Below are 15,748 nucleotides of genomic sequence, written 5' to 3'. Positions count from 1 at the left end.
TGAACTACATGGCAGCTACTGTACATGGCAGGTTGTACAGCGCTGACACTGATATTAATTAAACAATAACTGTTATTTAAAAAATAGATGGGCATGATTATTGTGAATGTATGATTTCATGTGGAATATGTCTTTGCATTTGTATGATATTTTTTATGTTGCTATGGAACACATGTCCTTAACAATCAATCGTTTCTCTTGATTGATTGATTGAATTAGGCAAGGTTTATTATTTTTAATAGTCCACTTTACAAGCTGTTCCAGATCACGTCTAATTAATAAATGATGTCTATAGAGGAACTATTCATATACTTTCTGTTTCTCTCTCTCTCCATCTCTCTCTGTTTGGGCTCACTGCCTCTCTCTCTCTCTCTCTCTCTCTCTCTCTCTCTCTCTCTCTCTCTCTCTCTGGGCTCACTGCCTCTCTCTCTCTCTCTCTCTCTCTCTCTCTCTCTCTCTCTGTTTGGGCTCACTGCCATTCTCTCTCTCTCTCTCTCTGATTCTAAGCAACACACCCACTCAAACAGTCATATCCGCTCCGTCTCTCTCCCTCTCCCTCTCTCTCTCTCTCTCACACACACACTGTCGGGCTCTCTCTCTGTGCTCGTATCACAGTGGCTGCGAGACGTCTCTGTGAGAGGGAAGACCAGGCTGCTCTCTCTCTCTCTCTCTCCCTCAGGTAATCCGCCCGTCTCTCACTCTGTCTTTCTCCTCCTCGTGTCTCTCGCTCTTCTATCCATATCGCCTCCCTTAAAGGAGTAGCTCACCCCCCCAAAAAAAACCCAACTTATTTTCTATCAATTACACACCTCATGAAGCCTTAGAGATTTAGTGTTTTGTCGCATTCCTGAGTCAATAATTGGATGACCCATAGCGGAGACTCCGGGGCTTCATGGGCTGTGGAATTGATAAGAAAGAAAGTCATTTTGGGGGGTCAACTATTCCTTTAATCCACCACACCTGCCCTGCCTATCCCCACCTCACTCCCCCCTCTCTCTCCATATCTCTCTCCATATCTCTCTCTCTCTCTCTCTCTCTCGCTCTGTCTCTCTTTCAGCCTCTCTCTCTCTCTCTCTCTCTCTCTCTCTCTCTCTCTCTCTCTCTCTCTCCAGCAGCTCCTCTCTCTCTCTCTCTCTCTCTCTCTCTCTCTCTCTCTCTCTCTCTCCAAACACACCTTGTGAGGTTTGTCATTGAACTGAATGGTTATAGCTCTTTAGGTGTGGTAGGTATCTACGGTGTAGGACCGGACTGAGCATGCTGCTGCTGCTGTTGTACAATTGTGTGTGTGTGTGTGTGTGTGCGTGTGCGTGTGCGTGTGTGTGTGTGTGCGTGTGTGTGCGCGTGTGCGTGAATGTCAGGCTGTGTGTCTCAGTGCTTCTATCTTGGGTGTAATGATGATGATGATGATGTTGTGGTTGGTGATGGTTGGAGTTTAGCAGCCAGACAATGGTGTTGTGAATGTACTGTAGTTACAGGGTGTTCTGTGGGAATGCTGGAGGCTGGGAGTTTTTTTTTCTCTTTTTGTTTTACTGGAATGAAAACGCTAGGAGAACTGTGGGGGACATTTTGTCTTATAGCGTGTTTACAAGAGCAGTGTTGAAACATTGGACGCCGTTTTTCCTTTCTTGTTTTACTTATCGTCTCTGTCGGGCGGAAACCTCTGTATGTCCAAAACTGTTACTTTTCAAAAAGTAGCAAAAGTAGCTACTGTGATGCTGTGGTTTGATCAAGTAGGGCGTTGATTTAGGAGAAAACACAAAATGTTAGAATATGCATAAGAGCAACGTTATGTTTGGCTTGGCTTCTAATCCACAGATGGGACCAAAAGCATCATGTAATGCAGGGGTTCTCAACGTTTTTGGCCGGGGACCCCCAGAAATGCTTTGGCAATGTCTCGGGACCCCCGCCCCGCCCGACCCCCAATATAAATTGACTGCTACAATAACCTTAATAATAGAGACAATACACCATAAATAAATACTGAAACCAGATATAATCATTAGGGAAGGTGTATGCATGTACTATGTGTACTATGTTTAAACTCTTCATTTCCACTTTCCAGCCATTCAGTTCCAAAAAAAACAAATGTTTTGAAAATAATTTGGGGACCCCCCAAAATAATGTGGCGACCCATCGAGGGGTCGCGACCCACGGGTTGAGAACCCCTGATGTAATGTAATGTAATGTAATTCCTTGTTCCACCAAGAGAGATGATTGGCAGTAAGGAACAAGCTGGTCCCGGTATGGTGGACGATTGATGCAATTTGATGTTCCAGGGACCCCCATTGATGTTCCAGGGACCCCCAGGAGAAAAGTTAAAAATTTTGGTAACAAGCCAATACTCGTTTGTTCGCTCGTTCATGACTCACACGCACACACGGTGCTTTCGGTCCGGCACGTTAATTTTAGGCCCAAAATGGGAGTATGCGCTGGGTGTCAATGCAAGTGGATGGGAGGGAAAATCAGGTGCTATCTATGGGGTACACTCATACTCAGATACTGTTTGTTACCTTCAATCAGGGCGATCTGCTCTTCCAATTTACAATTTAGGCATTTAGCAGACGCTCTTAATCCAGAGCGATTTACAGTAAGCAAAATGGCAGCACTCGTGTTATTATTATCATTTTGATCATGTTTCTACGGTGACTTATACGTGAATTTTATTGTTTATAACGTAGGATGTAGTCTGATGCGGCCATGCTAATTGATTGTGGTCGTGGACTTTTTTACAGTACTGCGTCCCAGGACCCCCGTCTAAAGCTCAAACCACACCAAAGGGTCGACACGGGACGAGAACCACACCAATGCAACTCATTGAGTTGCAAAGAGTTGCATTGGTGTGGTTGACCTTAAAACGGTTTTGTCCCAAGGGGTCCCTACTGGTGTAGTTCCGTCCGTCCGTCCGTCCGTCCGTCTGTCTGTCTGTCTGTCTGTCTGTCTGTCTGTCTGTCTGTCTGTCTGTCTGTCTGGGGACTGCTCACTTTCTTTTTTTATGCATTCACTGTTCCGTCTGTTCTGGCAGCCTAATGTCTTCTGGGTCGCTCTAATAGCAGATTTACAGCCAAACAGATTGTATGGTGGTTTTCTCCTCTGGATGGCTTCCTATACCCAGTCTGTGGGGGGGGGGGGGGGGGGGGGGGGGCACGTTAGTACACAGCGGCTAGTAGTAACTAACCTGAAAAAAAAGAAATTTGTGGCAAAGTTTAACCACATTTCTTGTTGTATTCCACAAATCAAAACTCTTATTTATTCTACAAATCTCAAACATTTTCAAAACATTTAAAAAAATTAATAAATAATAATAATAAATAAACGATTAACAAGCTCACAACTCTGCGCAGTCAGCTTGTCGATCTGCTATTAAAGCCTTCGCCACAATACGGATGACGGGGTTCTTTTTTCCCCCCAGTCTCAGCCGTCGTGAGGTCCGCTGTGCCCAGGCTTTTATTTTCGTTCGCATTCGGCTCAAAAAGAAAATCCTGGGGAAACCCATTGGAAGGTTTTGAAGGTATTTCACTAACCGCGCCGCCGCACAGAGCTGCGTCGCTTCAACTTTGGTGACGTCATTGTTCTCTGCTGTTTTCTACCGGGGAGGGGAGGACTAGGGGCGGGGGCTCAGATTGGTGAACCAATAGGATCCGACACCCGCCCCTCTAGACCAGAAACCACACAGGCTGGGCCAGGCTACGCTGTGCGTGTCTCCACCGCCACACCCCCCATCAGGCCGCGGTTAGAGGTGAGGGGTTCACGGTAGGGTGGGGGGGGGGGGGGGGGGGCGTGGGGTGGGCACACGCAGAGGTCAGGCAACCCCCCCACACACACACACTTCCTACGCTGTCAGTGTGTGCAGTCTGTGCTCACAGAGGATGCTGGGAGATAAATTTAGATCCTCGGCTGAGTCGGCTCCCTCTCTCCATCTGCCGTTTGCTCCGAGTAGGCTGGTTTCCATGGGAACCGGTGTGCCAGGCTGCTGCCAGTAAGCGAGAGAGAGAGAGAGAGCGCGGGGCGTGTGTGTGTGTGTGTGTGTGTGTGTGTGTGTGTGTGTGTGTGTGGTGTGTGTGTGTGTGTGTGTGTGTGTGTGTGTGTGTGTGTGTGTGGTGTGTGTGTGTGTGTGTGTGTGTGTGTGTGTGTGTGTGTGTGTGTGTGTAGTGAAATGGCAGCATATTTTCTAAATGGGGCACTTAAAGCTAATTTAATGTTTAGCCGCCGTAGTTTGTCCGATGATGAGGAGGACGGACGTACGTGAACGATGGCTGGCTCCCCCGCGGCGTGTTTTCATGTTGCCCCTGCATGTTAATGAAGTACTGGGGCTTATTGTTGGTGCTGCACGCTACAGAGCAGGTATAATGCTGTGGCTGTGTGCACGCACGCACGCGTGTGTGTGCGTGTATCGACGCAGGGCGTACAGGACAGGAGCGCTAGCTGCCAATGTTTACCTTCATTACAATTCCAAAGACTTTGAGGAGAGCACACTGCTCCTCCTCCCTGCATGGGCCTGAGACTGTGAGCAGAGCACACTGCTCCTCCTCCCTGCTCCTCCTCCCTGCTCCTCCTCACTGCTCCTCCTCACTGCTCCTCCTCCCTGCTCCTCCTCCCTGCATGGGCCTGAGACTGAGCAGAGCACACTGCTCCTCCTCCCTGCTCCTCCTCACTGCTCCTCCTCCCTGCTCCTCCTCACTGCTCCTCCTCACTGCTCCTCCTCCCTGCTCCTCCTCCCTGCTCCTCCTCCCTGCATGGGCCTGAGATGAGCAGAGCACACTACTGCTCCTCCCTGCGTGGGCCTGAGACTGTGAGCAGAGCACACTGCTCCTCCTCCCTGCTCCTCCTCACTGCTCCTCCTCACTGCTCCTCCTCCCTGCTCCTCCTCCCTGCTCCTCCTCACTGCTCCTCCTCCCTGCTCCTCCTCACTGCTCCTCCTCACTGCTCCTCCTCCCTGCTCCTCCTCACTGCTCCTCCTCCCTGCTCCTCCTCCCTGCTCCTCCTCCCTGCGTGGGCCTGAGATGAGCAGAGCACACTGCTCCTCCTCCCTGCTCCTCCTCCCTGCGTGGGCCTGAGATGGAGACAGTGGAATCCACTAGGGCTACATGATGTCGCATGATCCAGAAGATTGTACTTTTGGTCTTTTTTTTTTAACGTTTTATCAACGAATCGATGTGGGATTAAGTTGCTTGAGGCCTATTCGTACTCCAGTTTTAGATGATAAAGTGACCACCGAAAACTACAACATGATGTCATGCTGCGGTGATAAGCGACTCACCGCTCACCCCAACACATCTCTCTGTTTTTACTAACCACTGTTTCGGTTGTCACCTTATCACCTAAAACTGGAGCATGAATAGGCTTTTAGTCTGATTAACCACTAAAAGGCATATTTCATACTTAATACAAAAATAGCAAACAGAAGATCTACATGCATAGCGTAGGTTATTCTCACCATTTTTGAAAATCAAAACGGGGAAAGTGGCAGATCTACAAGCTCAAAGCGCGTCGCTATGCAGCACATTTCGAGCTTGCAGATCTGCTACGTTTGACGTTGATTTACAAAAACAACCCAGAAGTTAAAATAATTTGGAGATAAGAGGTTTCTGCCCGACAGTATGATGATGATGACGACGATGACGTGTAGATGTATTTGTACGTATGTGCGTTACGTACTCTTTGCGAGAGAGAGAGAGAGAGAGGGGGGGGGGGGGAGGGAGAGAGAGAGAGAGGGAGGGAGAGCGCGGGCCACAAGGACAGTCAGTGTAAGCAGTACTGCGTATAAGGAGATCCCAGGGCACCTGCATCAGTGTCGGAGTTCCTGCTGACGAGACACACACACACACACACACATACACACACACATTACATCACCGTGCACATTCCTCGTGCAAACACTCTGCCAGTGAGCATCAGTCTCAGTCACATTTTAGGCACAGACCCAATAGGTTGGTACATTGAAGTGATACACCAACCCGATGATGCCTGCCTCTGCCTGGCAGGTTGACATGGACTCCTTCTTCATACACACACACACACACACACACACACACACACACACACACACACACACACACACACACACACACACACACACTGCACCACCACCATTATTGTGGTAAATGTATTGCTCTGTCGGGTGGTCGTGGAAACCTCATATGTCCAAAACTGTTAGTTTTCAGGATTCAAATCCCAAAGTCTCAGATTTGCAAGCTTCGCAACGTGGTTGGAGCCTGTGGTTCTGCTACTTTTGATGCTTTTGAAGTGTTCTGTCGTATACGAGAGGATCGCATAGACGCATTCCGAAAATAGCAGCTCTTCGTACAACAAAGAATACATATTTTAACGGCCAACAACAGATCAAGCAAACAAATGCTGTTGTAGAGATCAGATCTAAAATAGGGTGATGGCTAACCTAATCGTGTGTGTGTGTGTGTGTGTGTGTGTGTGTGTGTGTGTGTGTGTGTGTGTGTGTGTGTGTGTGTGTGTGTGTGTGTGTGTGTGTGTGTGTGTGTGTGTGTGTGTGTGTGTGTGTGTGTGTGTGTGTGTGTGTGTGTGTGTGTTCGTGTTCACTCTGGTCTATAAATAGACCAGAGTGAAGGAGGAGCCCCACCCTCATCCATCACGGAGGCCCCGTTACAGCATCAGCACCATGTGTTGTTGTTTCACTGCTGACATGTGTTCTGTTCACGGCTTCACGCGTGTGATGCTTTTCACTAGTAAGAGACCACACCTTCTGCTCAAAGTGTGGCGTTTTTGACGTGAATGAGAAGGGGAGGTTGAGGATGGGGAACCCAGGTAGGGTGAGACTCAGGGTGGGGGAGTAGTCTGTACTGCCCGGGTTCCTGGAAGAGATGGAGAGGAGTGTCGGAGGGGGAGACTGAGGAGATGGAGGTGCTAGGGGTGGATGGGGGGGATTGTTCGAGACCACGTAGGTAGTAAGAACATGGTAAGTGATGGCTCACAGGTGTATTTATACTGTGGTGATTGTGACGGGGATTGGCCGAATGATAATGGAAGATGTTGATAAGGAGGGAGGAGTGGTTGAGATGAGCAGAAGGAGGTCTCTTCTCCTGAAACTGAGTTGTATAAATTCAACTTCCCTTTACAAAACATCATATGGCTGAATGCTGATGTGTCAGTGGGTTTGGTCACCTTGGAAACCCAAAGGAAAGGGACAGGGAGTTATTTTTCCTCCGGTTCCCGGAGGAGTAGTCGGACAACTACTGTATTCCACAATCTTTGCAATGATTTGTATAGAGTACACCACCACTATCACCTGTTCGTCCTTTCCATTTTAGATTTTTCGGAGACGAAACGGAATTGGGGAAGGAGGCATCACTTTGCTTGATCATATTGCGCATATTGTGCTGTACTCGTACTGTACGACACATACTGTACACATACTGTAGTGTACTGTACAATAATGTACGCATACTGTTGGACCTATCATCTGATTGGATGATAGGTACTGTATTATACCACTGTGAATTGTGCAGTTTATATCACTCCGTGGCTAAGAGTAAAAACAACGGATCAAGGTTGTACTTTATTGTTACATCTTGTGTACAGGTACATAAGAGTGAAACTTATTTCTGTTTGGCTTCCTTCAGACAATGCAGCAGCAGTGCAGCACAGCAAATAACAATAAAATAATTATAACATTTAGAGTGCAAGAAAGAGCAAAAGAATAATAAGAGAGAATCATCGTAAATGTACATGTATATGCATAATTATAATCTTGGTATGTTGTATACCATACTTGTATATACAGCAGATTGTAGTATGATCAGTTCAAGCCGATGTGTGAGGGATTGCTGGTGGGGGGGTAGCGTTTTCCTTTGCCCTGGTTCGCTATGGTCCTTGTCTTCATGTACCTGATTGTTCGGGGAAAGAAGCTTTTTTGCAGTCTATTGCCATTAGCTTGGGGGCGACAGCCCTTCGCTTTCGCATCCCGTCTTTGCCGTCTGCAGCACAGCCGTGCCAATAACCACCATAACCCAATCCCTGCCGTGTGTTATTGCTTCGACCAATAGTGTCTTCTTTCTGTTATGGACAGAGCTTTCACAGAAAATAGCTGATCAACAAGCTCACAAAGCACTATATTATGGTAGTAATCATTGCTATAAAGTGTTAGTCCAGGAAGATTTCTAACAGAAAATAGATGTTCAGGTGGGTCCCAGTTCCAATTATGTCTGCTCATTTCTTTATGTCATCACTTCCAATATCACTAACTTGATCTGTAGCCTGTCCACCATGATTGGATGAAATTGGTATCCCGATCTGAAACTGAAACATTTTCTAAAGAGCTGGATAGACATGGAGTGGAGACTCCTGTTACTGAACGCTCTATAGCAGTGAGGAGGACTATCGGAATATATAGGCTTGCTATTCAAAGAAAATCTCTTACCCTACCATTAAGTATAGCAGCACATTGGAGCACTAGTAGTAGGCCAACTAGTTGTAGAACAAGATGGATTAGAATTGGGAAAACCCCTCATGAAATGAATAGAAGGAACTGTGCAGAGGAACCAGGCTAGGATTACCCCATGACTGTCACGTCTGGGAGATGCTGATTTGATTTTAGATGGTGGACATTTTAGTCTTTAGTTATAGCAAATCCCCCCCAGCAAAAGTACTTAATAGTGTATTAAGTAAGTAATACAATCATTTAAACCACTTTAACCATACAATATTCTATACTATATTATATTTATACTATAAAAAATGAAAAATAGCAGATATACAATATCATAGTTTATAACAATTATTCAACGTGTCACAATGCAATGCATTGTGATTTATAGATCAGTGATTTTTGCAATTTTTACCCCAGATTAGGGACATCAGGATCCATGTATTACCGGTACTGTATAGCCGTACAGTGTCAGTATGACAGTGCCGTATACTGAAAATAGCCGATCTACAGGCAGAGTAGTATGCACACATGGATTACTCATCACTGAGGGCTTTGCTGTGTAGAGTACTTTACATGATGATTGTGTGTGTGGGCTGTTCTAGTGCTGGCCGGTTCTTTAACTCTGAGAAGGGACATACAGTATGCAGAGGGAAGGGTCTGTTTCTTTTTGCAGTGTGCTATAGGGCTTATAGGATAAGGCAGGGGTCTTCAACATTTTTCAATCCAAGGACCCCCTAGATGAGACGAGGACCCCCACGACATATTGTATGACATTGTATTGCAGACTAAACTTTTCATAGATTTCATGGATATCTTCGTAGACTTGTTTGACAGCACTGTCATCAGTGTATGCTGGATTCATGTCAATGTGTTTGACAGCACTGTCATCAGTGTATGCTGGATTCATTCATGTCAATGTGTATTTTCAGACAATTAACCACTGAAATCGTCGATACCCAGCAAACTTGACCTTTCACTATGTACTTGGTCTACTCTTTTTGTCTCTCGACACCAAATCATCGAAAATAGCCGATCTACAAGCTCACAACACATTGCGTTGTAGATCTGCAATTATTTGGCTAAAGTTCTCAGAATATGGATGCTATACTGTAGGTTCAAGTAGTTAAAAAGAAATAAAGACTACCCTATCACACAAATAGTTTTAATAACACTGAGGAACCCCTGGTTGAAGACCCCTGGGATAAGGGTTAATTTAAGGTAAAGGGGTGGTTTAAGGGTAACAAACCATGAAAGAGTGGTAAATGGTCAAATAAATGGTGCATTTATATAGCGCTTTTATCCAAAGCGCTTTACATAGTGCAATTCATTCACCCATTCACACAGCAGTGTGTGTGAGTGAGTGTGTGAGTGAGCCCACGTGCGTTAAGGTGTGCCAGCCAACGGTGGCATTCCTTCCTTCTCAGGCTGGTCTTCCTTGGCAAGGCCCTGACGCTGTGCTTCCCCCACTCGGAGGAGTCTAGACGGCCATGAATAATGCACGCTGCGCTCTGCATCAACAGCCTTGCCAGAGATCATTAAGCTTACTCACGCAGGCCAGGAAAACTTGTTCTCGGACAAAGAAGCCCAGCAAGTCTCGCAACTTTATTCTCCTCTTGTGGTTTTCCTCTGCAACGTCTCTCTCTCTTTCTCTCTCTACAACTCTCACTTTTTTGTTTTGCTTTCTTTGCCCCTTCTGTCGCCCTCCTCCTGCCATGCAGCCTGTCTCTCCTGTTTACTGTATATCGCTGTATTCAGAGATTCAACCTTAGGCATGGGTGCCTAAGGTTGAAACATAAAGTGCACAAAGACCCACACACCGTCTGTACTTTGTAACTTTGTGAGCACCTCAGCATCTGGACTGGATAGGAGTCATCACCCTGTCAATTCCCAGCAGCACTTGGCTCACCTTTGGCAAATGTTGTACTTTTTTCTACAGTACAATGATTTGAAAACTTAACTTAAATTAGCCTTTTGAAAATAGCTGATCCACAAGCTCACAATGTGTCGTGATGTGACGCATTGCGAGCTTGTAGATCTGCTATGGATTTTGTATGCATTTTATTCATTCAAAAACTTGTGAAATTGGACACTCTAGCTTAATGAGTACTTTCTACCCTTTGGTACTTTACGTATTTTTTTATTTGATTTTCATGACTATAAAACATTTGATTCTGTGAAGAAAAACACGTATGTAATTACCGGTATACTATATATTAACCAGTAAGACGCCTGAGGCCATATATGGAGCGTGTCTTGAGTGTACAGGGTGTGATGAGGTCAGATCAACATATGGAATGTCAGAACAGGTCAGCTCCATATATGGAGTCTAAGGGTGGCAGTGGGGGCAGTGTCTTGAACGTACAGGGTATCGTGACCATATATGGAGATGTGCTGTCACGATACGTGACCATATATGGAGGCTTGGGTTATGTTGTCTTCATATATGCATGGGGCATTCCCATATATGGTGAATGGGAAAGAATCAACATATGGAATGTCAGAACAGGTTGTGACATATATCCATATATGGAGATCTAAGGGTTTGAGGTCAGATGTAGAGTTGCTGGCCAATATTGATGACATCAGGGATCTCCATCTATGAGCTTAACTGTGACAGCAGGTCGCATTTACTATGACATCAGGGATACGTGATGTCACGATGACCTGGGCACCATGTATGGTGGGGGCTGATGTCACGTGATGTGACGTCATGATGACCTGGGGGGCTTGCCTTGGGTGACCAACCAACCAACCAACACACACTGACGGGAAATGCTAGATTCCATAGTTAATTGCGACCTGCAGTCGCAATAAATACCCTTTGTTTTGCAGTTTAAAAAAATAATACAAATCACAGAATCAAACCCTGGGTGGCTTGAAGTAAAAAAATAAAAAGATCCACAAAATGGCCACCACTGCTATGCCCCATAATATATATGCTCTGATACAGATACCTGTATCGCCGATACTGCCTAAAATGCTGGTATCATTGACGGGCGTCAGTCTATGCCAGTCCCATATGTCATTTATCACATGATGAGATCTAGTTATGGGCTTCGGTAAAGGGAAGGAAAACATGGTATGGGTACATCTCTAGTACTGTAGCGTCCAGCCTCTCTGTAAGCTGCATTTAGGATCTAAAATGAGCAAAGTCCTCCCTGGAGCTCAACAGAACAGGGGGGGGAGGGGGGCTAACTGTATAGCCATGGAAGAACGCAATAAGAAATCTCCACTGTGTTAAGTCTGCCTGTCTGAGGCTGAGAGACAGTCGAAGACAGACGAGGGAATTGTGCTTCTTTTTTTTGTTGATCTGGTTTGTTATTGTACGTAATTGCCTCGCGTTGATGGCGAAATGCTGCTGTAATCAAAGCCCCCAGTTTGCTTAGAGAAACATTCTGATGGAACAGTGGAACGCCAGCCCTCAGCAGATGTGTGTGCAGTGTGCATGCGTGTGCATGCGTGCGTGCGTGCATGCGTGTGCATGCATGCGTGCGTGTGTGCGTGTGTGTGTGTGGGAGGTATAGAAAAGTGGAAAACGTTGCAGAGAATCTATCAAGTCGTTTTCCAAGAGGAGGAAGAGTGATCCTCGTTTCGTCGTCGTCCCCCCCCCTCCATTGTAAACTGGCTGCAATGAAGTCCGCCGACTGCAGTGTGTGTGTGTGTGTGTGTGTGTGTGTGTGTGTGTGTGTGTGTGTGTGTGTGTGTGTGTGTGTGTGTGTGTGTGTGTGTGTGTGTGTGTGTGTGTGTGTGTGTGTGTGTGTGTGTGTGTGTATCTGCGTGCACGTGTGTGTGTGTATCTGCGTGTGTGTGTGTATCTGCGTGCACGTGTGTGTGTATCTGCGTGCACGTGTGTGTGTATCTGCGTGCACGTGTGTGTGTATCTGCGTACTGCGTGCACGTTTGTGTGTGTGTGCGTGCTTTAGAAACATACGGCAGGCAGGAGGAAAGACAAAAAGTGTGGCTCATTAAAAACAACTGTCAGCGCTGTCTTGCCACAACTGGCACCTCGGTCTCCTACTAGGCCTGTTTATCCACTGGAACACCGATTCACCTCTCTCTCTCTCTCTCTCCCTCTCTCTCTCCCTCTCTCCTTCACTCCACCTTTTCCACACTTCATCTCTCTCTCCATCTTTCTTCTTGCCCCCCACACATGCACACACACACACACACCTCTCTCTCTCAATCACAGGTTATGTATTCGGATTGATTTCCGTCAGCTTTGATATCTGGCCAGTGTAGCATTCACCTGCCTCTGTCTCGACGTGTGTGTGTGTGTGTGTGTGTGTGTGTGTGTGTGTGTGTGTGTGTGTGTGTGTGTGTGTGTGTGTGTGTGTGTGTGTGTGTGTGTGTGTGTGTGTGTGTGTGTGTGTGTGTGTGTGTGTGTGTGTGTGTGTGTGTGTGTGTGTGTGTGTGTGTGTGTGTATACTTGTATTACTATACTACACACAATTGATTCCCTTAGGCTTGTTTTCATATACAGACCTGCATATTTCTCCTACACAATCTGGCAACACTAGAGTCTGTGTGGTGAACGAGCACTGTAGTGTGGATGTCTCTCCCTCCTCATCTGATGGTAATTGATGATTCTCTGGACCAGCTCTGAGCCGGGACGGGACCGACCGCCAGCGCTTTGTTGGTGGACGGCTCTCCCAGTCGAAAATGTTATGATTGGCTCCTCTCTGCCCCCAGAATGTGTTTTGATTGGCTGCGGCGCAAGAATCGGGCGATCAGCCGTGAGATGGATGTTGGTTGTGTTGTGAGTGGGTAGATTATTACAGGACATATATCTTGATGAACGGAGGGGTTGATTTCATCAGAGCGCTCCCTCCCTCCCTCCCTCACTCCCTCCCTCCCTCCCTCCCTCACTCCCTCCCTCCCTCCCTCCCTCCCTCCCTCCCTCCATCCCTCTCTCCCTCCCTCCCTCACTCCCTCACTCCCTCCCTCCCTCCCTCCCTCCCTCCCTCCCTCCTTCCATCCCTCTCTCCCTCCCTCACTCCCTCCCTCCATCCCTCTCTCCCTCCATCCCTCCCTCCCTCCCTCCCTCCCTCTCTCCCTCCATCCCTCCCTCCCTCCCTCCCTCCATCCCTCCCTCCGACGGACTTTGTTGGTGATCAAGCCAAGACTCAGGGCCCCTAATAAGCTCTGCTTCCCTGGAAGTGTATAAGTGGAGGATATTACGGTACATATATCTTGCTAAGAGAGCGGTGGTTCTCTCATACAGTAGATTTTGGCAGGAGTATCTCTCTCTCTCTCTCTCTCTCTCTCTCTCTCTTTCTCTCTCTTTCTCTACCGGTGTTGCCAGATTTTGAGAGAGAAACGAGTGTCCATGCAGCTCTGTGAAAACAAGCCCAAAAGAAGCTACCACATGAGCGCTTTAAAACTATGCATTGGCATATTTTCAAATTGATCTACAAGTTCACGCATCACAACACGTTGCAAGCTTTTAGATGGGCTATTTTCAAATTGCTCGTAAGATCTGCTATATTTGATATATATATATATATTTGGAATATGTTTTGAAACATTTGAACTCCACACATCTTGTATGAGGGTCCCTGGCACAACATATTTCCAGATGGGGCCCGTGGTCAAATACACATGCAAATGTCTGAGAACCACTGCTTTAAAGAAGGATGGATAATTATTTTTTTATGCAAGCCCAAATAAAAGGTAAAATGGTGGTAAATGGTGCATTTATATAACACTTTTATATATATAAATATATAATTATATATATAAATATATTATATTATATATATATATATAATATATATATATATATATTAGCAAAAATATTAGCAAATATTTGAGTTACAAATGTTCGCTGTGAAAGAATATATATTCAAAGATGTACGCCACATTTTCACATTTTTCAAAAATAGCAGACCTACAAGCTCATAGCGTGGCACTGAGTACCGCGCTATGAGCTTGTAGATCTGCTATTTTTCTCTTTTTTTATTTTGATTTAGTTTTTATTGAATTTGAATCAAACATACATGTAAACGAAACGACTATGACAATTGACAATACATCCAACAGAAACAAAACAAAACAAGACAATATACGTACAATACACACAAGGGGAGATGATCTGCTATTTTTCAACATCTAAAGTACAACATAATTCTTAAAACACCAAAAGGGGTACCCGCCCAAAATGGGTTAAGGAAAAGCAACAACTCTAAATTGTACTTAAGTACAGTTACAGTACCTGAGTACACGTAGGCCTTACTTTCCACGTTCACTGCTGACCGAGTCATTAAAATAAAGTCCCTTCTCCCACCTTCCCGTTTCCCCTTCAGGGTCAGATCAAATTAAAGCCCAGGCTATGATTCCAACATTTATTTTGATCCGTTGCCATGGCGCTGTGGCCTGGTCCAGTCTGTGTCCAAGTGTTGGTTGGTGCCATGCATGCCGGGCCGGGGGCCAGAACCTAGAACCCGCTCCGGTTCCTGCAGTGTAGGCCGCTCCTGAGTCACATGATACCCGCTCAGAGTTTTTAATGCAGTCTTTGTGTGTGTGTGTGTGTGTGTGTGTGTGTGTGTGTGTGTGTGTGTGTGTGTGTGTGTGTGTGTGTGTGTGTGTGTGTGTGTGTGTGTGTGTGTGTGTGTGTGTGTGTGTGTGTGTGTGTGTGTGTGTGTGTGCATTCCTTACCAAGGTGTTTAAGTACCAGCGTCTTAAGGATGCTATTATACAGCTTGGTTACAAATTTAAACTAATTGTGTTCATATTTGGAAGCCTCTGTAATGTCCATAAATCAATTGTAAGATGCCTGCAGATTGGAATGCCCAAGCCGAGAGCTAAGGCATTGGCAAAACTCTGTTCAGTGTCTGCAATAATCGTCATATGGATGAGGCGATGCTTCCTGTACCCGTGATCTGAAGCACTGGTTTTCCAAGTTTGTGCATCTACTATTGTTTGTGTTCAAGAAAATTACATTACAATTTTGTGAGCGCAAATAAAGAGTGTGTGTGCGTGTGTGCGTGTGCGTGTGTGTGCGTGCGTGCGTGCGTGCCTGCGTGCGTGCGTGCGTGCTTGCGTGCGTGCGTGTGTCTAATATGCAGTGGTTCTCACGGTGGGGGTCCTCGAGGGAGTTCCAGCTAAATTATTTAATATAGCTTCAAAATCAGTTTAACCACTTTAACCATATTTTATTTCAGTAATTAGATATTTGCTTTAACTTTTTATTTTTATATATATCGTTTTTCCTCGATAGTTTCCTCCATATTCCATTATTTTCATTTAAATCGGTTCCTTTTTTAAATATTACACTACATGGCTACGTTTGATCATACCCGCCACAACCTGAAATGAGAGCGGCGTGCGCTCATGTGGCGACGGCACCGTGGC

General features: G+C 45.9%; 1 protein-coding gene across 4 annotated transcripts in view; it reads left to right on the top strand.

Moving 5' to 3' along the window:
- The window catches only part of hivep3b (HIVEP zinc finger 3b), a 78,272-nt gene that overhangs the window by 43,133 nt on the left and 19,391 nt on the right, over positions 1-15,748 (top strand). The gene's annotated exons all lie outside the window — the stretch shown is intronic.

The sequence above is a fragment of the Electrona antarctica genome (assembly GCF_951216825.1).
Source record: "Electrona antarctica genome assembly, chromosome: 6".
NCBI classification, from domain to species: Eukaryota; Metazoa; Chordata; class Actinopteri; order Myctophiformes; family Myctophidae; genus Electrona; species Electrona antarctica.
Note: the sequence above shows the minus strand (reverse complement) of the source record. Positions and strands in the feature narration are given on the sequence as shown.